Source organism: Sceloporus occidentalis, unplaced genomic scaffold, assembly GCF_023333645.1.
Source record: "Sceloporus occidentalis isolate IW3139 unplaced genomic scaffold, rSceOcc1.0.p SCAF_112, whole genome shotgun sequence".
NCBI classification, from domain to species: Eukaryota; Metazoa; Chordata; class Lepidosauria; order Squamata; family Phrynosomatidae; genus Sceloporus; species Sceloporus occidentalis.
Window position 1 is genome coordinate 724926 of NW_028317092.1, and position 21594 is coordinate 746519.

The following is a 21594-nucleotide window of genomic DNA, read 5'->3' on the forward strand; positions in this document are numbered from 1 at the left end:
AAAAACCAGCTAGAACATTTTCAGATAAAATAGTATGTATATAATCAATTATGATGTTGGTGATACAGTAGGGTTTTATTCAGTAAAAGGAGAGTTTGGGGCAGAGTTGGCCCTTCGTGTATCGTGGCGTGAGACAGGTAACAATTTCCCCGCCAACCCTCCCTTTAATGAATAAAGCACAATGACAGTAACATACACATTTTTGGACAAAATAGATATTCTGTTTTGTGAATTCACTTGAGCAAGGACACGTTCTACTAAACAGCAGCATTATACGGCTAGTATTGTAGACCACATTAAAGGGGTTTCCGTTGCATGGTTAAAATGGCTTTTGTGGGGGCGTGGCCTGGCAACGGAGCTGCATTGACGTGTGAGAGACGAGCTCCGCCAGCACACGAGCGATACCGCGGCTACACACAATATTTCTACCAGACAAAGTCTTCTCCGAGTAGCTTCTAGATCCCTGAAGCGGAGAAGATGTCTACCAAACAGGTAAAGAAGACCCCGAGCAAGCTGCAACACTATTTTCCCAAGCGTACCAGGCCGGGAGTTGAAGACCAAGATGGCGACGAATCTTCCTTCCCGCCATCCCAGCCTGAGCACGCAGATGGTGATACAGAACTCGACCCAGAAGCTCCCGTGACCCCAGGGATCCTGAGACACATGCTGGATTCTATGCAATCCTCTATGACAGGTGCCATTAAAGAAATGCTTTCTGATTTAAAGCAAGATTTGGCACATTTGGGGGCGCGTACTGAACATATGGAGCAGAAATTTTCAGACTTTTCCTCTACCTTCAATGAGTTGGTCGACAGACACAATGCGTTGGAAGATAATTATGCTGCGCTGCTTGCTAAAATAGCTGATATAGAAGACCGCTCTCGGCGAAACAATTTACGGATCAGAGGCATCTCTGAAGAGGTAACAGCCGAGGCCCTGCATGCATATCTACACTCTTTTTTCGTCACGCTCTTACCTGACGCCCCAGACTCGGACCTACGGCTCGATAGGGCTCATCGGGATGTGATTTTGCGACTCCATTATTTCTCGACTAAGGAGGCTGTTATGCAACAGGCCCGTCAGCATTCCTCTTTTCCTGCACCGTACACTCACCTACATATTTTTGCGGACCTTTCTTCTGCCACTCTCGCTAAACGCCGTACTTTTATTCCGATTACATTGGCCCTACGAAAAAACCACATCTCTTATAGATGGGGCTTTCCCACAAAGCTCCTCATTACCAAAAATGTATCTCTTCATATTGCCTGCACACCTATGGAAGGGCTTTATCTTCTGCAACAGTGGCACTTAGTCCACGAAGATGTCACAGCGATAGACCAACTGGATTCCATACCTGTTCCTCGACGTTCACCCACTGACGAGGACATAGCGAGGCCCAGCAGAAAGCGGACAACGAAGCAACATCATTCCCGCTCTCATGCGAAGGCTGCTTTGGTGCCATCCGTTTCGCCGTCGAGGCTTTCACCTGCGTCTACGTGACTTTCAGATAAGCCTTCTATTTTTGTTAGGATTCGGTCTCCTTTGACTTTATCCTAACGATGGTTGAAGTTCCTACCTTTGCTTAGTGCATTACTGATGTTTTCTTGTTTGGAACTTTTGTTCTGTTTATTGCTCATTTCGGGTGGTGTGGGGGTTATGGGGGGATTTTTTCCCCTTTCGATTCCTCATTTCACCATTTACATACATATACACACAGCGTATCTGTACCCTATCGACACTTGTCTATTTCCATGCTGCGTGGTTTTACGACACATTTCTCCCGCGATACATAGATATCTGCGGCATTGGTGCACCGCATACACTCATGTTTTTGTTTCAAGACTTGTTCTTATGTCTGCTATGCTTCCTGGGGGACCCTAGGATGTTGCTACACTACACTTATATATTCCTCATGCATGCCTGCCCCATGTGGGCTTTGGGTTTCACTATTTGCCCCGCCAACTGATATGCACCTGGTGCGCTTGAACACTACATTCACACGTGTTTACATTTTCAGACAGGTTTTTTTTGTTTTTTTTTTTATGTTCAGCACATTTCAAGTAGAATACTGGGTTATTGTTATATCCGCACTTATTGTCCTACCTACCTCGGGTAGGCTTTACTATTTGTACCACTAGTCGTTTACCTTGGCGGCATATATGCATCACATACACACGTTTACATTTCCTTTTTCTTATGTACTCTGAGTGGGGCATTGGGATCATACTATGTGTATATTTGATTCTCATAATTGCCCTGTTCCCTACCTATTATCTACTTGTTGGGAGTTTTGTTTTTGGTTTTTTTCTCATACATGCCTGCCTTGTGTGGACTTTAACTATTTGCCCCGCCAACTGATATGTACCTGGTACGCTTAAACACTACATTCATGTGTGTCTACATTTCCAGACGTTTTTTTATGTTTAGCTCATTTCAAGTGGAGTAATGGGTTACCATTCTATCCGCACTTATTGTCCTACCTACCTCGGGCAGGCTTTACTATTTGTACCACGCGTGGTTTACCTTAGCGGCGCATATGCATCACATACACACATGTTTACATTTCCTGCTGGTTTTTTATTTTTTATGTACTTTGAGTGGGACATTGGGATAACACTATGTGCGTATTTGATTCCACTGATTGTTCTGTTCCCTACATATTATCTACTTGTTGGGGTTTTTTGTTTTTTTTCTTTTTTCTCTCTGGCAGTGTATGTCGAATACGACTACATACTGTGCTGTTATGAGATTGCGTTTCATGACTATGGGTTGGTTATATGCAAGCTTTTACACCTGGTTGTGCTTGGTGCCCGCTTATTTTCGTGTGAGATTCATAATTATGTATAATTGCATTGTTTTTGTTCTCATGGCTATTATTGCTCGAGAACACTGATTTCACTGCAATATCTTGCAGACGGAGGTATGCGTGGATGTTGCCGACGCCCTCGCCAAGTATTTTCAAACCAATGCCACTCCAGAGATTTCACCCTCCACCCTATGGCTTGCCCATAAGGCAGTCATACGGGGTCATCTTATTAAAATTGCGTCTGCCCAAAAGAAGCAGAGATTACGCACGATTTCAGAATTTACTGACCGACTGGTGTCCTTGGAGCTTACCAATAAAGCTTCTTGGTCCAAAAATACTCAAGATCAGATACGGGAGATCAAAGCTGAACTACATAAACTCCAACTACATTACACAGAATTCGCGTTACGTCGGCTTCACCTGCAGTATTATGCAAAAGGGAATCGAGCTGATTCCTTGTTGGCTCGCAGGCTCCGACTCCAGATGTCTTCCTGTACTACCCACTACTTACAGACTTCTCAGGGCGTGAAGGTGTATAATCCGAAAGAAATCGCTGATATGTTTGAAGTATTATGACTCCTTATATAACCTCCGTCTACAGACGGACTTACCGCAACCGCGTTCTGTGGAGATTGCTGATTTTCTCTCTTCTCTTTCAATCCCTCGGCTTCCGGCGGATCGATGGGAGGCTTTGGTGGCACCCCCATCGCCCGATGAAGTAGAGCGTACTATCGCCAGCCTAAAATCTCATAAAGCCCCGGGTCCAGATGGCTTTTCCAACCTTTTATTATCAAAAATTTAAATCTATTTTGGCTCCCCGCTTAAGTGCTCTTTTTTCCTGTTTTTTGGAATCTACACCCCTCCCTGGGGAAATGTCAGAGGCCTATGTAGTCACCATCCCTAAACCCGCAAAATCCCCTTCGGATTGTGTAAATTATAGACCCATATCCCTGTTAAGCACGGATATTAAGCTTTACTCCAAATTGCTTGCTAACCGTCTGAATACCTTGCTTCCTGCCTTGATCCGAAATGATCAAGTAGGTTTTATCCTGGGTCGTCAACCGTCGGACAACACGAGGCGCATCGTTAATATTACCCATCTCACGAAATCTGATAATAAACCTTGTGTGATGCTTTCTTTGGATGCGGAGAAAGCTTTCGACCGCCTTCATTGGGGGCATCTGCTCTCTATGTTGAGGGCTTTTGGCTTACCTGACAAATTTGTTAACGCAGTCTCTGTCCTCTACGACCAGCCCCGTGCACGAGTCTATACCTCTGGCTTTCTTTCGGAGACCTTCGCTATTAGCAATGGTACCCGCCAAGGATGCCCGCTCTCGCCGCTTTTATTTGCTCTGGCCATGGAACCACTGGCGATCGCCATCAGAGATCACCCTGACATTACGGGCTTTCCTATACGTTCCGTTGACTCTAAAATTTGTCTGTACGCTGATGATGTCCTCCTGACACTCACTAACCCAACAATTTCTCTCCCGAATCTACATGCGCTATTGACTACTTTTGGTAATCTCTCGTACTACAAAGTCAATTGGCATAAAACGCAGGCTCTTAACATAGGATACGAGACTTCGGTGATCAATGCAGTGTCCGGTACTTTTCATTATTCTTGGCGTACAGACTTTATTACATATTTGGGGGTCTGCATTACCAAGTCGGCTGGTTCCTTATTTAGATCCAACTTTCTACCACTTTGGAACAAAATCTGCGACGATTTAAACAGATGGTCAAAACTGGAGATTTCCTGGCTTGGCCGTATTGTTTCCTTCAAAATGAATTCACTCCCCAAATTGCTATATCTTTATCGGACTTTGCCCATAGCTTTGCCTTCTGGATTTTTTCGCAAGATGCAAACCAGACTGTCTAAATTTTTTTGGCTCCACAAAAGGCCTCGTCTTCCATACCATGTTTTACAACGCTCTAAACTACTTGGAGGTTTAGGTATTCCAAATCTCAAGCTCTATTATCTTGCCTCCAACCTGGCCCAAACCCTTCTTCTCTTTTCGGAACCGTCTAGGGTGGCTTGGGTGGACCATGAATCCTTGTTTACCTCTCCGTTTCCGTTACGAGATCTTCTGTGGCTTCCTAAGACTTATAGACCTCCCCTGCCGGATGTACTACCCACGACCTCGCTCTCGTTGGCATTGTGGGACAAACATAAATCCATGTTGCGGTTTCCTAATCACCTTCTCGAGCACGCCCCATTATCCTCTTTGAAACCCCTTATCCCTCATGTCCACTTAGATAATTGGATACATTGTGGTGTTACTTCTGTATCCCACTTACTCTCCGGTGGGGGTCTACGCTCCTTTCAAGACCTGCAGAGTACTTTTTCCCTGCCCAGTCGAGATTTATTTAAGTATCTCCAAGTCCGTCACGCCCTTTCGCGACATCTGAGGGACCTCCCTGCCTCCTGTCCTGATACTCCGATCGTCCGGCTTTGCCTGAAAGCTCCTTGTGTTCCGGGGGCTATGTCGGTCTGTTATGCCGCTCTGTTGGGTCACAAGTCTGATGACAAACTTCCATTTATGTTACAATGGGAGAGGGAACTTGGTAAGGAATATGATGTTCAAACTTGGTATCATGCCCTCTCCTCGTTTCAAGGGGTCTCAAAAAATGCTACTCACTTCGAAACCAACAGGAAGGTTCTCTTTCGGTGGTATTATGTTCCCTCCAGACTGGCTAAAATGTTCCCCTCTGCCTCCCCCCTGTGCTGGAGACGGTGCGGGGAAGTGGGTACCATGCTTCATGTATGGTGGAGCTGTCCAACGCTCAAACCCTACTGGACAGCCGTTTTCCATCTTATAGTGGAATTGCTGCATATTCCAATCGTAGCCAAGGTGGAGATTGCACTGTTGCATATGTTTCCTCCATCACTAGCCTCCCCACTACGAAAACTGCTAGGTCATGTCTTGATTGCAGCCAATGTTTGCATTGTGCGCAAGTGGAAAGATCCGCTCCCTCCCACGATTCAGGACGTCTTGTATGCGCTTACCACAACCCGTACTTATGAACAGATGGCGCATTCTGCCTCTAACACCCCACATATTTTCCATGATACATGGGAGGCCTGGGATGAGTATTATACTGCTACATTCTGCCCTATGCCTAGTGGTTTTATCCTAAAAGATTTGTGGACCATTTGGTATCGGAAGGCGACTCTGGCATCCTGATTACTTCTCGGCTTTTTCTCTCTCTTTTACTGCTTTCTATTTCTTGCTCCTTCCTCCTTCCCCTCCCTTTTTTTTTTCTTTTCTTTTTCCCCATCCCTTCCCATTCACTATCCCCAAAAATATACATCCGAGATCTTTATGACATATTGTATATATATTATACCGATCTGTTACTTCTACGTTGTCTTTACACACTGTATGGTGGTATATTTGCAGTGATGTCCGACTGTAATGCGCATTTCTTTATGTTGTTTTTCTTTATATATTTACTCCTACGTATTACATGGATGATACTTTTTATGTCTGATCTCAATAAAAATTCAGTTTCAAAATGGCTTTTGTGTCCCCAGGAAAAATATTAGATAATGTAAAATATGTGTTTTAAATTACTTCTGCATTGTAATAATTGGGTATATTTATACATTTTTTTTTAAATACAACCCATTTGCAATTTAAACATTTGGATATTAAAAATCTGATTAAGTTATCCTTTTCCTTGGTGTGCAGGTCTCAGGGCTGACTGGGACAAAAAAATAAGCCAAAGCACATTAGCACATTAGCCACCTAAAAGCTCCAGATTCAGTGATTTATGGGGCATTAGCTTTAATTGTTCTTTGGCAAGTTCATGGCTGTGCTTGTGCTTTCTTAGTGTGTATTGATAAGACTTCAAACTGTTACTCACTAGGACATTTGTATTTGTAAGTTTTGCTACAGACATATTTTGCTAACATAGATAACAAAGACAGATCTGTTGATGAGATATCAATATCACTTCAATACACAGAAAGTGAATGAAAGCTAATATCCCAATATCAATATATAATGTTGAGTTTTAAGAACAGATTAGTACTGTGTGGTAGAGTGTGATTTGCATGGGTAAGAGTGGTATGTGTATAGTAAACTGGGACTTGCGTTGCTGAAAGTGAAGTGTGTGGTAGAGTGTGATCTCTATGCCTGAAAACAATGAGTTTGGTAGTATGTGATCTGTGTGACTAAGAGCGGTAAAGGTGATGGACTGACCAAGTATGTCTCTAGGCCTAAACCCTATGGAGCATCTGTGGGGCATCCTCAAAAGGAAGGTGGGGGAGCGCAAGGTCTCTAACATCCACCAGCTCCGTGATGTGGTCATGGAGGAGTGGAAGAGGACTCCAATGGCAACCTGTGAAGCTCTTGTGAACTCCATGCCCAAGAGGGTTAAGGCAGTGCTGGAAAATAATGGTGGCCACACAAAATATTGACACTTTGGGCCCAATTTGGACATTTCCACTTACGGGAGTACCCACTTTTGTCGCCAAGGTTTAGACATTAATGGCTGTGTGTTGAGTTATTTTGAGGGGAAAGCAAATTTACACCGTTATACAGGCTGTACACACACACTACTTTACATTGCAGAGTGTAGAGTAGAGTGTCACATGAAAAGATATAATAAAATATTTACAAAAATGTGAGGGGTGTACTCACTTTTGTGAGATACTGTATAACTTACTTTAAAAAACTGACACAGAAGATTCAGTTGATGAACTAAACAGTGGTCCATAATACGTCTAGGGCAAGTGTGTTAGTGATCATTTTGCTGTTTGTAATGCTCTTGTTTTCTAGATTCACTGCTACAGTGCTGTAAAAAAGTATTTGCCCCTTCCGGCTTTCTTATTGTCACATTTTAATGTTTCAGATCATCCGACTGATTTTAACATAAGACAAAGACAACTTTAGTAAACAAAATGCAGCTTTTAAATGATCATTTTATTAATTAAATCACCCATGTAAAAATGGAATTGCTCCCTAAATAAATGGTTGTGCCACCCTTGGTGGCAACAACTGTAATCAAAAGCTTGCGATAACTGGCTATGAGGATATGGAGGAATTTTTGTCCAGTCTTTTTGGCAAAATTGTTTTATTTGAGCCACATTAGAGGGCTTTCAAGAATGAAAATAGTGAAAACGTATAAATAGTAAAAAAGTGCACTCAGTTCAATCTAATATAAAAGGTTTTTTACAATCTGATAATTCTTTGATATGTAATAGTCTTCCAACATAAAAAGACAAACAAATATATAGTTTAAGACTGTAAATAAAACAGTGTCTCCTCCCCTCTTTTAGTATTGTACTCACAGAGTTGGGAATGATATGTGTGCTTCAAATCTATAATGACCAGCAAGCTCAAGAAAAAAGGACCATTCCGATCAGTAAATAATCATATGTATGATTTAAGAAAAATCTTACATAGATCTGGTCATACTTGGTTAATTGGTTGATTTAGTATATACATGGAATCATTATTTAAAAATGCATTTTGTCTAATATTAAAATTAGTTTGATGATCAAAAAATATTTAAGCGTGACAAAGAAGATACCGTATAAATTTAATAAAAAATGAAACAATACACACACTTTACCATTTTCAATTGCACAGTTGACTTCCAATTGCAGTTTTTTCTTCTAAAAAAAAAATCACTGCTTAGGATTTCTTGCACAAAATATATTCATGCAATGTCCACAATTTACAATTGAGGCTATATTTTGTATAATGTAACTCTGAAATGATGTCTGTCCAGAGTAGAGATTATTACGTATTTTACGTTTGACCTCGTTACATACAGGAAATAAATTCAGTATTCTGTGTGGCCTGAACCGTTTGCGACATAGGATTAGACAGTGTTTCTATAAAAAGATGGATTTAATTTGGTCTTGAGCAACTTGCTGCCTTCGCGTACAACTCCCATGATGTTTAGCCAACATCTTAGATATATTTCAATCATGAGAAGTGTAGTTTGTATAGTGTATGTTCATAGTGATGCAACTCTTGTATCTGTGTTTCTTAACGTATTTATCTGCTTTGCAGGAGATAACGGTTTTGCCATAGAAAACATGTCATTTTTGTTTCAACAAATTTTGCTTTGCATTTTTTTTTCTAAAATAGAATTACACAAAAGGGCTATCTATCTCGTAAATATCTGAGCAAGTAGGTGTCCTGAAGTTTCCCTGCCGAAAATAATAAAGCCACTTATTTACCCCTACTTGAAACATTGTCCATGTGGAATTTTATAGGAGCCTAGGCTACAGGCTGCAGATGTCTCCACAGAGAGCAATAATCTATAACACACGAAAGCATTTTTTTCAACTCAGTTCCAATATCAGACATTATTTTGAAATATGATCTATCCAAATGTAATATAACACATTTTATTGTTTATTTTCTTTTTTATGTATTCAATTCTGACAGTTGTCTCTACTAGTACCATATTGCAGGGTAAAATAGCAGCCAGCTCCAAATGAATGGCATTGATGACATTCAGGATAACATAAAACATAAAATGTATTATTTTAAGATCATCAATCCACAAGTGAATTCTATATACCCCTTGCGATCTTCTGAAATCAGCTTTTCTGGTCTCTCAACCTGTCAAAATGAATCCTGAGGTTGAGCATCAGGGGCGGGCTGGGCCGGGGGGCAATTGCCCCCCAGAATCTACATTAAACGGCTGTGCGGCCGCCCATTTAAGTAGCCGATTTGGCCACGCCAGGGCTGTCTTTAATGCCCGCAGCATCCGCAGTGGGCCGTTAACATGGGCCATTAACAATGCAAAGGGGGGCATCAATACACAAGGGAGGGGGGCTGGCTGAGGACATCACATAAATCAATACACAAGGGTGTTGGGGCATAATGTACAAAGGGGTGCTGGCTGGGGGTACAAATCCACATGGGGCAATACACAAGGGGCATAATGTACAAAGGGGGCTGGCTGGGGGCACAAATCCACATGGGGCAATACACAAGGGTGTGGGGGGAAATACATTAAAACCAAATGGGGGGGCTGGCTGGGGCATCAATACACAATACAAACAAACAAACAGCACACCATTGTGGAAAGCATTTTGGATGTGGGTGTCAGTGTCACAGAGCCTGTCCTGGTGTGTGTGTGTGTGTTTGAGTGTAGGTGTGGCAGAGCCTGTCCTGTTTTGTGTGTGTTTGGGTTTCGGTGTTGCAGTGCCTGTCCTGGTGTGTGTTTGCGTGTTGATGTAGCAGAGCCTGTCTTGGTGTCTGTGTGTTTGGCTGTCTGTGTGGCAGGGCCTGTTCTGGTGTGTGTGTGTTTCGCTGTCTGTGTGGCAGGGCCTGTCCTGGTGTGTGTTTGGGTGTCGGTGTGGCAGAGCCTGTCCTGGTGTGTGTGTTTGGGTGTGAGTGTGGCAGAGCCTTTCCTGGTATCTGTGTGGCAGAGCCTGTCCTGGCGTGTCTGTTTGGGTGTCGGTGTGGCAGAGCCTGTCCTGGTGTGTGTGTGTTTGGGTGTCGGTGTGGCAGAGCCTGTCCTGGTGTGTGTGTTTGGGTGTGAGTGTGGCAGAGCCTTTCCTGGTATCTGTGTGGCAGAGCCTGTCCTGGCATGTCTGTTTGGGTGTCGGTGTGGCAGAGCCTGTCCTGGTGTGTGTGTGTTTGGGTGTCGGTGTTGCTGAGCATGTACTGGTGTCAGGGCGGGCTGTTTGGGGACAAAATTGGCTCACGCTGGGCTGTTTGGGGACAAAGTTGGCTCACTCTCGACTGTAATTTGTTAATGTTATCTTGGTGTTGGTCGGGTTCTATGTGGGCAGTGTGGACACCAGGGCTGGCTTTGGGGGTGTGCAACCTGTGATCTATGCCTGTAATTTAGGGGGTTTTATCTATGCCTTTAATGCTTAGTTGTTATGTGATTTCCAGTTGATCTGTACCTGCAAAGCTGGGTTTGTGTGTTTATTCTGTTGATCTGTATCTACTATGCTATGTTTCCATACATTATTTATGTATACCTGCAAATACAGGGTTTGTATTTCTTATTCAGTTGATCTATACATGCACGTGCTGTTTACATGTGTTGTTTATTTGATCTATACCTGAACTACAGGGAGTAAGTAAAACAGAGGTGTGGCTTAGTGAATGAGGGACAAAGGGACTCTGGGGATGATTACAGACAGGGGCCCAAGGAAATGCCTAGGGTCCAATTTTTCCATATTTAAATTTTATTTTGTTACAAAGATTAGCTGTTTTTTAATGTATTAAACATAATTGTTTCTACTCCCAGTCCCATCACATTACATCAATATGCGTTAGAAAATCAGGAAAAGATGGGCATGGATCGTGTGCTGATTCGGTGGTGCAACGGGCCACTTGACTAGACTTCCCCCCATAGGCCTTAGGCTGCCAGCCCTCCCCTGTTGAGCATCAATATAACTTTTAGGGTCACCCTGCTGGCCCACATCTAGAAAGGACAAGTAAGAAACTTCAAGAATTATTCTGTATCGAGTCAGGTGAAGGCACCAACCTCCTCCCCCACCCCAGAACAACAGAGATAGAACTGTGCCTCTTTCATTAAAGAGGCGGCAATATGAGAGAGGGCCCACAAATTTGTTTTTTACTTTTTCTGCAGGGTAAGTAGTTCATTTGACGGAAATAAGAAAAAAAACACTGAAAATGTCTTTACTGAAAAACCAAAACAGACATATAAAGTAAATTTGTTTATTTTAGGCATAGATCATGGTAATTAGGGTTTTTTCTTTCAGCAGGGCAATCAAAGGTTCTCTATCTGAGTTTAGCAGATTGCCAACTTTCCATTATATTTTTTGTTTCTGTAGGTATTCTCATAATAATACAAAAAAACTAAAACTTTTCTGCGCTTCTCATTCTAATAAAGTTGGCAACAAATATATAAACATAATATAAATGAGAGGTTATATTATGTTTATATATTTGTTGCCAACTTTATTAGAATGAGAAGCGCAGACAGTTTTTGTTTTTTGTATACATTGTACAACCAATACACTGTATTTGCTGCATGCTCACACTGTTTGGTAGGCCTCATTTTACACATTTGTATTATTTGAGCCTGGGACTAGCTTAGCGCACCGACATTTTTATTTTCTCTGCATTCTTACAATAATATTAAGGGCTACATACGGTACCATTTTGTTATTTCTTTTTATTGTCTGTAAATTATTATTAAACATAATTAACATTAACAGTTTTGACTAAAGATACATGGGGACGCCTGCTAGATATCAGGATGCTTCCCCATGTTCTACAGTAATAGACCAGAGCTTGGCAAGAAGATGTTAAGGCAATTTCATGCAGCGGCTCGTAAAAATTGGAACGATAAGCAGCTTTATTCACAATCTGCTTGCCCATTTTAAAGAGTGCTGTTAGGAATATCTTTGAAATTTAAAATTTTATGAATAGCCCTATCACAGCTTTATTACTTTTTAAAAAATATGTATTTTTCCATGATGCATATATACTTAAAAGTTATAATGGTATCTTCAAGATACTAACGTTGTGATTGGCCTAAAATTATTAGATTATTCTAGTTATATTGTCACCATAACAGCTTCATAAACATATATAATTAAGTGTAATTTAAATTGGATGAATATATAAAACAATTACATGGTGGTTGCTTTAAAATATCACTTTTATTACCAATAATAAAAATACAACTTGCTTCTAGTTGCCATTCATAGAATAATATCTTGCTAAAATACACCACCATTCAGCCCTTGTAAAATCTTCCTTTATTCAATCCATATTTGAAACAAAAGGTAATATATATTTATATAGTATTACATTAAGCCATTTTTTCCGTTATATCTAGCACCACTTTAAAGCTAAATTAAACCTGCAATTATGAACATCCATTATTATTAATGTCCTTGAAATACAGTGACCATGTTAACTCCTTAACCATATATGATAACCACAACCAGAAGAAAATTTAGGGTACTAGCAAAGGCTTTCATGGCTCATCTTGGAAGATTCTCAGAGCTCTGCATGACTGCCCTTTTCAAGGACAGCAAGCTGCTTTCACAACCTACAGTAAAAGAGCCATGTCCAGATTTAAGCATTAGGTCTGAAATGAACCCTCACTGCCATAAGACGCCATTTTGTAAGGATTAACCATAAAAAGGTAAAATATATTAAGGTGGATTCAATGTCATGGATATATCTATAACACATCATTGAATAGATGTCTTCCTATAGACTGCAATGGGGGCAAACATATAAAAAGAGAGATCTGATTAACTGAGCTAAAATATACAACTTTCTCATCTCATCTTGTGTTTTCCATTGACTTCTGTTGGAGTATTGGTATTTAATGCATTATTGTTTAATGGTAGATTTATCCAATCCAATATCTCAACACTTACTTATATCATATGACTGCAGTAGAATTATCTACCCCCCCCTAATTTGAGTTAACTATTACACCACTGAAGATTGTTAACTACTTTTGTATTTAAATAATGGAAACGGGAAACTGAATTTACATTAGAAAAAAATAAAGCGATTATACTGCAGACCTCCGTGGACACACAACACTTCTTTTAGCGCTTTAGAACTGCTATAACTACTAAAACTTTAAATAGCTAACAATGATGAGGATATTGGGGATCTTAGTATTCCGTTTTGATAATATGACCTTGTTGCATGGATACCTCCTGTTAAGTGCATTGTCAGTTTTTCTCCAAAATTGATTCTGTATACTAATAGCTTGCAGCGTCTTCATTTATACAGCATAAAGATGGTGTGAGAAGTATTTGGACTGGAAAGGCTTTCACATGTTTGATGAGAAGCGTGATTACTCTTCATAACACGTTTAGTGTTTGCTGCTGTTATAAGAAGCAAGAAAATCAACTCAGCATCATGGAAGCTGCTAATAGCTTTCCATTGCATGAAGCAATGAAGTTAGGAGCAGATTGCAGAAACAACTGCGACAGTTGTAGAGATGTTTGAGGGCCTATGTTAATGTGCTATCGGCAGTGAAAAGTCTAAATCGGTCATTGAGTTTCTGTGGTGACGTAGCGTAGCAGTACATCACCTGAAGTCTCTGGGCAAAACCCAGACAGTTCCCAGGTATGGAAACAGTTTTGCAGATATTTAGTATATCCAAACTTGCCTAATCAGTAAGTTCTAATCAGCCCTGCCCAATGTTAGCAGAAGTGGATTTAGATTTCAGGTAGCCATAGCCTGTAGGAACCCAATCCCCACCCTATAAAAAATATTTGTAAAAAAAGTATAAAGTGGCTTTGTAGACTGGGCTTTGGTTGAACATTGGTAGAAGATAAATATAAAGATCAGGACTAGCATTATCTAAGAATGATTCTAGTCTGCGGTCCTCATAGCTGTCCACATTGACTTTGTATCCTTATACCTATCCTCACAGTTTTGACACTGTGTGAGGTACCTCAATATACTATGGATCACTATAATTTGTAAATAAATATGCTTTTGCTGAGAGCACATCAAAATAAAATACACACTCACTGGCCACTGTATTAGGTATACCTATTTAATTGCTTCTTAACACAAATGGCTAATCAGCCAATCACATGGCAGCAACTCATGCATTTAGGCATGTAGACTCTGGCAAGACTTCATCACCCCTTCCACTTTCGGTTGGCGTCCCCCCAAGGTTCAGTCCTTGGCCCTCAGCTGTTCTGTCTTTATACTTTATGCCATCTCTTGGCAAACTAATCAACTTATTTGGCCTCCAGTATCATCCATATGCAGATGATACCCAAATCTAACTGTCTTCTCCTGATCTCTCTCCACCTCTCATGTCCCATATTACCAATTGCTTGTCTGCTATTTCTTCATAGATGTCACAACGCTACCTGAAACATAATCTTTCTAAAACTGAACTCATTATCTTTCCCCCTTTCATCTCTACTCCACCACCTGAATTCTCTATCACCATTAACAACGCGACTATCTCTCCTACTAACCAGGCCCGATGCCTTGGGGTCATCCTTGGCTCAAACCTCTCCTTCATCCCTCACATTCATTCCCTTGCCAGATTCTTTTGCTTGCACCTAAAAAACATCTCTCGCATCTGCCCATTCCTCACCCAAGAATCCACAAAAATTCTGGTTCATTCACTTATCATTTCCCGTCTTGACTACTGCAACACTATTCTGGTTGGCATTCCACTATCTCCTCTGCAGTCTGTCCTAAATGCTGCTGCTAGGCTTATCTTCCTTGCACGCCGCTCCTCTTCTGCTTCCCCACTCTGAAATCCTCCATTGGCTCCCTATTACCTTTAGAATTCAATTTAAAATCCTGGTACTAACATATAAGGCCCCTTATACATTTCTGCCCTCATAAGCAAATACTCTCCTACTCGATCCTTACATTCTTCCCATGGGCTAAGGCTCTGCTCCTCACTTGTCACCTCTTCATTTTCCCATCTACAAGATTTCACTCGGGCTGCCCCATATCTCTGGAATCTACTTCCACCGAACCTTCAGCATTCACCCTCCCTCCCAACATTCAAGAAACATCTAAAAACCCACTTCTTCAGAGAAGCATACTATCTTAGCTGCTAGAACTTCCTTATCATTGATACAACCACCACATTACCTCTTTCTCTGTGCCTTATGTTTGTCACCCCATTCCCTCAAGATTGTAAGCTTGCTAGCAGGGCTCTCTCCACCTAATGTATCGGTTTGTCTTAGTCTATCAATTCTCATCGTGTCATAACCTTTGAATATATGTATTGTATTAAGGGCTGCGCAAATTGTTGGCGCTGTATAAATACTGCATTAGTATCAGAATGGGGAAGAAAGGGAATTTAAGTGACTTTGAACATGGCATGGTTGTTCATCTGAGTAATTCAGAAACTGCTGATCTACTGAGATTTTCATGCACAACCATCTCTAGGGTTTACAGAGAATAGTCTGAAAAAGAGAAAATATCCAGTGAGCAGCAGTTGTGTGGACGAAAATGCCTTCGTCAGAGAAGAATGGGCAGACTGGTTCAAGATGACAGAAAGGCAACAGTAACTCAAACATCTTGTTACAACCAAGGTATGCTCAATACCATCTCTGAATGCACAACACATTGAACCTTGAAGCAGATCCTGTCAGCTAAGAACAGGAAACTGAGGCTACAAGTCACACATGCTCACCAAAATTGGACAATGGAAGATTGGAAGAACATTGCCTGCTCTGATGAGTCTCAATGGTCAGATTTTGGTGTAAAAAACATGAAAGCATAGATCCATCCTGTCTTGTATCAACTGTTCAGACTGGTGGTGGTGGTGTAATGGTGTGGGGACATTTTTTGGGCACACTTTGGGCCAATTGAGCATCGTTTCAACCCAACAACCTACATGGAACGGGAGATTTGCATCATGGATGTGCAGCCAACATATCTGCAGCAACTGCATATGGACCAAAGTCTCTGAGGAATGTTTCCAGCACTTGTAGAATGTATGTCATGAAGAATGAAGGAAGTTCTGAGGGCAAAAGGGGGTCCAACACGGTTCTAGCAAGATGTATGTAATAAAGTGGCCAATGAGTGTATGAGAAAATATACCCAGAATCAGAAACATTTTAAAGTTGCCTACATTTTAGAGGCGTTTAGCTAAATAACGATTTACTTTTTTCTTTTCATGCGAGCATGCCAGAAACCGATTTATTTACCAATGTTTAAGAGCGCTTGATACTTTGAACTGCTTATAGTTAAAGCTGGTTCTGGGTTTCTGGCTCCCTATCTTCTCTACTTCTGTGCTATCTTTTACATATCTTCACATCCCTCTTCTTAACAACCTTTTCTCCTTCACCATATGCCATATCTCCTCTATTACCTCCTCCCCCCACAGCATATAATGTCTCTCTCTAAACTCTTCAACATTCATTAGAACATATATACCTAGAAATATAGAAACATAGAATTTCACCACTAAGAACATGTTCTCTGCCTAGTTTTACCTGTTTCAAACATTAAAACCTTAATCAGTTCCTCGTCTCATCTAAGTTTCAGGATAGCCATCTGCCTATCCTATGCATTTTTAATTCCCATACTTTGTTATGCTCTACCGCTTCTGCTGGGAGTCTATCCCATGTATCTATCGCAGAACCAGTAAAGTAAAGGAAGAGAAAAGAAAAAAGGCATCAGCAGCATCACTGCAATACAAAAGGCCAATTAGAATGACTAAAGCAAATAATGAGAAACAGCAAGAAAAAACTCATTTCTTTACACATTAATAGCAAAAAACTAAGCAGGGAAGGTGTTGGCCCATTAACATCTGAAATTGGTTACCAAAGATCATGAGAAGGCAGAAGTATTACATATTTTTTTTACCTCTGTGTACATCACTGAGGAACCAATACTTGTAGGTTTCCAAATTAATGCTACAAAAAGCTTGCACAAAATAGGTAAATCACCAGGGCCTCAGGGAACTAAGGTATAGCCAGACCATTGCTCTTGATCTTCAAGGAATTGTCTGGTATTGTTGCCAGAGGCCAGGCAATTCCTTAAAATTAGCTAAATACATCATGGCCCTTAAAGCCTCAATCGGTAAGAGATGGAGGTAGAGGAGCAGGTCCACATGGAAATAGCTCTAATCAGAGAATCAGACAGGGCTAGCCCCAAGCCCTTCACAGCTGAATGGGGTGGAAGGGGGAAATGGCCATGGGTGGGAAGTGGGATTGCTCCCAAGACCTGGAGATTCCGGGCCATTACTTGGAGACTCAGAGTTCCCAGGTTATGTCTCTACTATTCCTGGTGTGTTAGTGACTGGCACTGCTTAGAAGCTGTACAGTAATAATGTTTTAATTATAAACTAATGATTTAGTAGTTTCAGTAACATTCTATGAGAGGCATTATGTTGCTGGAAATAAGATGTAGAGGGTATTATACCGCCAGCATAAATATCACATCTCCTTGGAGACGCTGTAAGAATTCCCATGACAAAAAGTTAATTGCTTGCAGTGACACACACACACTAGGTATTCTTCAATTTAATTTCTTCAAGCAATGGTTCAATATGCCAGGCCTATCATTTAAAATATGCGTTTCAGGATCTAGGCAACTTTATTATTTAAAACATTTGATGTCATTTCTAAAATTGTGCAGTGTGGTTTATTGGAAATGCACCATTACAAATTAAATAACCTGAGAAAATTAAAAGGGAGAATACTGACATTTTTGAACACTGATTTAAAAATTTGAAAGATGGATATTACTGTCTTAACATATCTAAAATTCCATTAGAATTTGTATGTGGCAGCTTATACTTACCTGTAAATGGTCTTACCATCTATATGCAAATGTGTAAATGCTTAAATTAAATGTGAAACTGTAAATATGCATTAAACAAGGTGACCAGGGTCAGACTGGCCATAATAAGGCAGCCTGGAACTTTAAGGCCAACAGCCACCTGATGACATCAGACCCAGCCATGCACTACATTTTTATGTTCACGTAAAGTGTAGCCGAGTATATCCAGCTGCTGCCCGCATGCTGGAGCATCCAATTCTGTAGCTCGGTTAGTCAGAGGCCCACTGGACATTTACCTGATGTGCCATATGGCTAGTCCAAGTTTGAAAGTGATGACACAGATACAGATTAGCATACACAATTTAGCAGAATTGATGGTAGAATCATGAGGTGAAATCTGTCAACAATTTCTTAAATTATTTAATTTCATTTTTATGTATCCTATTGGGTTAATTCACTAAACCATGTGTTTACAGCCAAGTTGTAGTATACATTAGAAAGGGGTCAAATCATGTGATGCAAAAGGGCCAGGATGATGTAACTGAATTGTCTTTCTCACTTAAATGCTGCTTGGGTTGTACAAAGATTGGGATTGTGTGAGACTTTGTGCCAAACTATTATGCACTGGTTTCAATTGCCAGAAATAAATCTATCACATTTCAATAGCTATCCTTCAAAGGATGGCAGTGGGAAAATGTGGGATATTGGGCCACATTTATTAATCAACCTTAATGGCTTTTGCAGTTGCATTTAGCTTGGACACACAAGCGAATCCTGAGCTGGGGCGAATCTCCTAAGTGACATCTCTAAGTGAGGAGTTACAAGCAAAGAAGGAGTTAAAAAGCAAGAAGGAGGGTAAAGTATAAATCCTTGTGATTCCATATATTTATATATATATATATTGCACCTTACTGTCTGTTTTTGCCAGTTATTTGAGCTATCCCCATTGCCAAGATGTCCTCCATGTTTGACAATGCGGTCAGGTGTACATCTTGCTCAATGTATGCAATCCTTGATCAGCGCTTCGAGGGTGCATATTGCTGTGCGAGATGTGTGCGGGTTGCTCATTTGGAAGCACAAATCCTGAGTCTAGAGGAGCAACTGGCAACACTGAGATCTATTGACAACTTGGAGAGGAGTCTGCTGCTCACTGAGCAAGCTCTCTCGGGGGTAGAGGTGGGGGAGGATAGCGGGATGGAGGTACAGGACAGTCGGGCAGCTAGCTGGGTTACAGTTAGAAGGCGGGGTAGGGGGAAAAGCGCCAGGGAGGCTAGTCCTGATCTAGCACACCCCAACAAGTTTGCCCGGTTGGCAGATGAGGGGGATGTTAGTTCAGAGTTAGCAGTACTGCAGCAAGTCACTGCCTCTGACCACCAGAGGGGTGTCTGCTCCAGTAAGGAGGGAAGGAGGAGCGCAGGGCAGGCCAGACAGGTGCTGGTAGTGGGGGACTCAATTATTAGGGGGACAGACAGGGCGATCTGTCACAAAGACCGGGATCGCCGAACAGTGTGTTGTCTGCCTGGCGCTCGCGTTCGGCACATCGCGGATCGGGTTGACAGATTACTGGGGGGGGGCTGGAGAAGACCCAGCAGTCATGGTGCACATTGGCACCAATGACAAAGTGAGAGGTAGGCGGAGTGTCCTTAAAAATGATTTCAGGGACTTAGGTAGCAAGCTTAAGGCAAGGACCTCCAAGGTAGTGTTTTCTGAAATATTACCTGTACCACGTGCCACACCAGAGAGGCAGCGGGAGATTGGGGAGCTAAACAAGTGGCTCAGAAGCTGGTGTAGGAAGGAGGGGTTTGGGTTCATGGAGAACTGGGCCGACTTCTCTGTCGGATACAGGCTCTACGGTAGGGACGGGCTGCACCTCAATGGGGAGGGTGCAGCTGTGCTCGGGGAGAAGATGGCCAGAAGGGTGGAGGAGTGTTTAAACTAGGTAAAGGGGGGGAGGGAAACTACAATATAGAAGGGGAAGATAGTGTAGATAGAAAGCTGGGGCTTATAAATGTACCTGGGGGTGGAGCGGAGGGAAGGGTTAGAATAGTCAATAGGGATAGGCTTCATAGGAAAAAAAAACATACACCTCTAAATTGTATGCTTACTAATGCCAGAAGTCTGACCAATAAAACTGACGAACTGGAGTTAATAATGTCTGAAGAAAACTATGACATAGTGGGTATAACAGAGACATGGTTGGATGATAGCTATGACTGGGCGGTTAACATACAGGGTTATAGTCTATTCAGGAAGGATCGAAAAAAACGAAAAGGGGGAGGAGTTTGCCTTTATGTAAAGTCCAGCCTAAAGGCCACACTGCGGGAGAATATATGTGAGGGAAATGATAATGTGGAGTCATTATGGGTAGAAATATATGGAAAGAAAAATAATAAAATACTGATCGGGGTTTGCTATAAGCCACCAAATATAATGGAAGCAGCAGAAGATCAATTATTAAAGCAAATAAACAAGGCAGCAAATCACAATGAGGTGGTTATTATGGGGGACTTTAACTATCCCGACATAAACTGGGAAACAGAGACCTGTGAATCTCATAAAGGAAACCGGTTTCTGACTATAAGTAAGGATAATTATCTGTCCCAAATGGTACAGGACCCGACCAGAGGGGGCGCCCTACTGGACTTAATATTAACCAACAGACCTGACAGAGTAACTAATGTGGAGGTCAGGGGGCATCTAGGAAATAGTGATCACAATATGATACATTATAACTTGTCCTTCAATAAGGGAACTCTTAGAGGAGCCACAAGAACCATGAACTTTAGGAAGGCAAAGTTTGATCAACTAAGAGAAGCCCTTAACACTGTAAATTGGGAAAATGTCCTCAAAAACAAGAGTACAGACACTCAATGGGAGATTTTTAAGGATATCTTAAATTCTCACTGTGAAAGGTACATACCGTATGGGAATAAAAGAGTCAGGAACAAGAGAAAACCAATGTGGATAAATAAAAATGTAAAGGGGGTAATAAATGGCAAAAAAAGGCATTTAAGCTACTAAAACAGGAAGGCAGTGAGGAAGCACTAAAAAGCTATCGGGGAAAAAATAAAATATGTAAAAATCAGATAAAAGCAGCAAAAGTGGAGACAGAAAGACTCATTGCCAAAGAGAGTAAGACAAACCCCAAAATGTTCTTTAACTATATAAATAGTAAAAAGGTTAAAAATGAAAGCGTTGGCCCCTTAAAAAGTAATAGAAGTTATAGACGGGGATCAGGAAAAAGCTAATCTATTAAATATATTCTTCTCTGCTGTATTCACAGAGGAAAATGAAATGCCAGGTAATATACAGCAGGATGAGATAACTGCCCCAGTACATGTCGCCTGTCTAACCCAGGAAGAAGTGCAGTGCCGCCTAAAAAAAATCAAAATAGACAAATCACCAGGTCCAGATGGCATTCACCCCCGCGTTCTAAGGGAGTTAAGTAATGTAATAGACAGACCCCTATTTCTAATATTCAAGGACTCTATAGTGACAGGGTCTGTTCCCCAGGACTGGCGCATAGCAAATGTTGTGCCAATATTCAAAAAGGGGACAAAAAGTGACCCGGGGAATTATAGG

General features: G+C 41.4%; 1 protein-coding gene across 1 annotated transcript in view; it reads right to left on the minus strand.

Moving 5' to 3' along the window:
* Positions 1–21594, minus strand: part of LOC149282561 (dedicator of cytokinesis protein 2-like) — a 291513-nt gene that overhangs the window by 88721 nt on the left and 181198 nt on the right. The gene's annotated exons all lie outside the window — the stretch shown is intronic.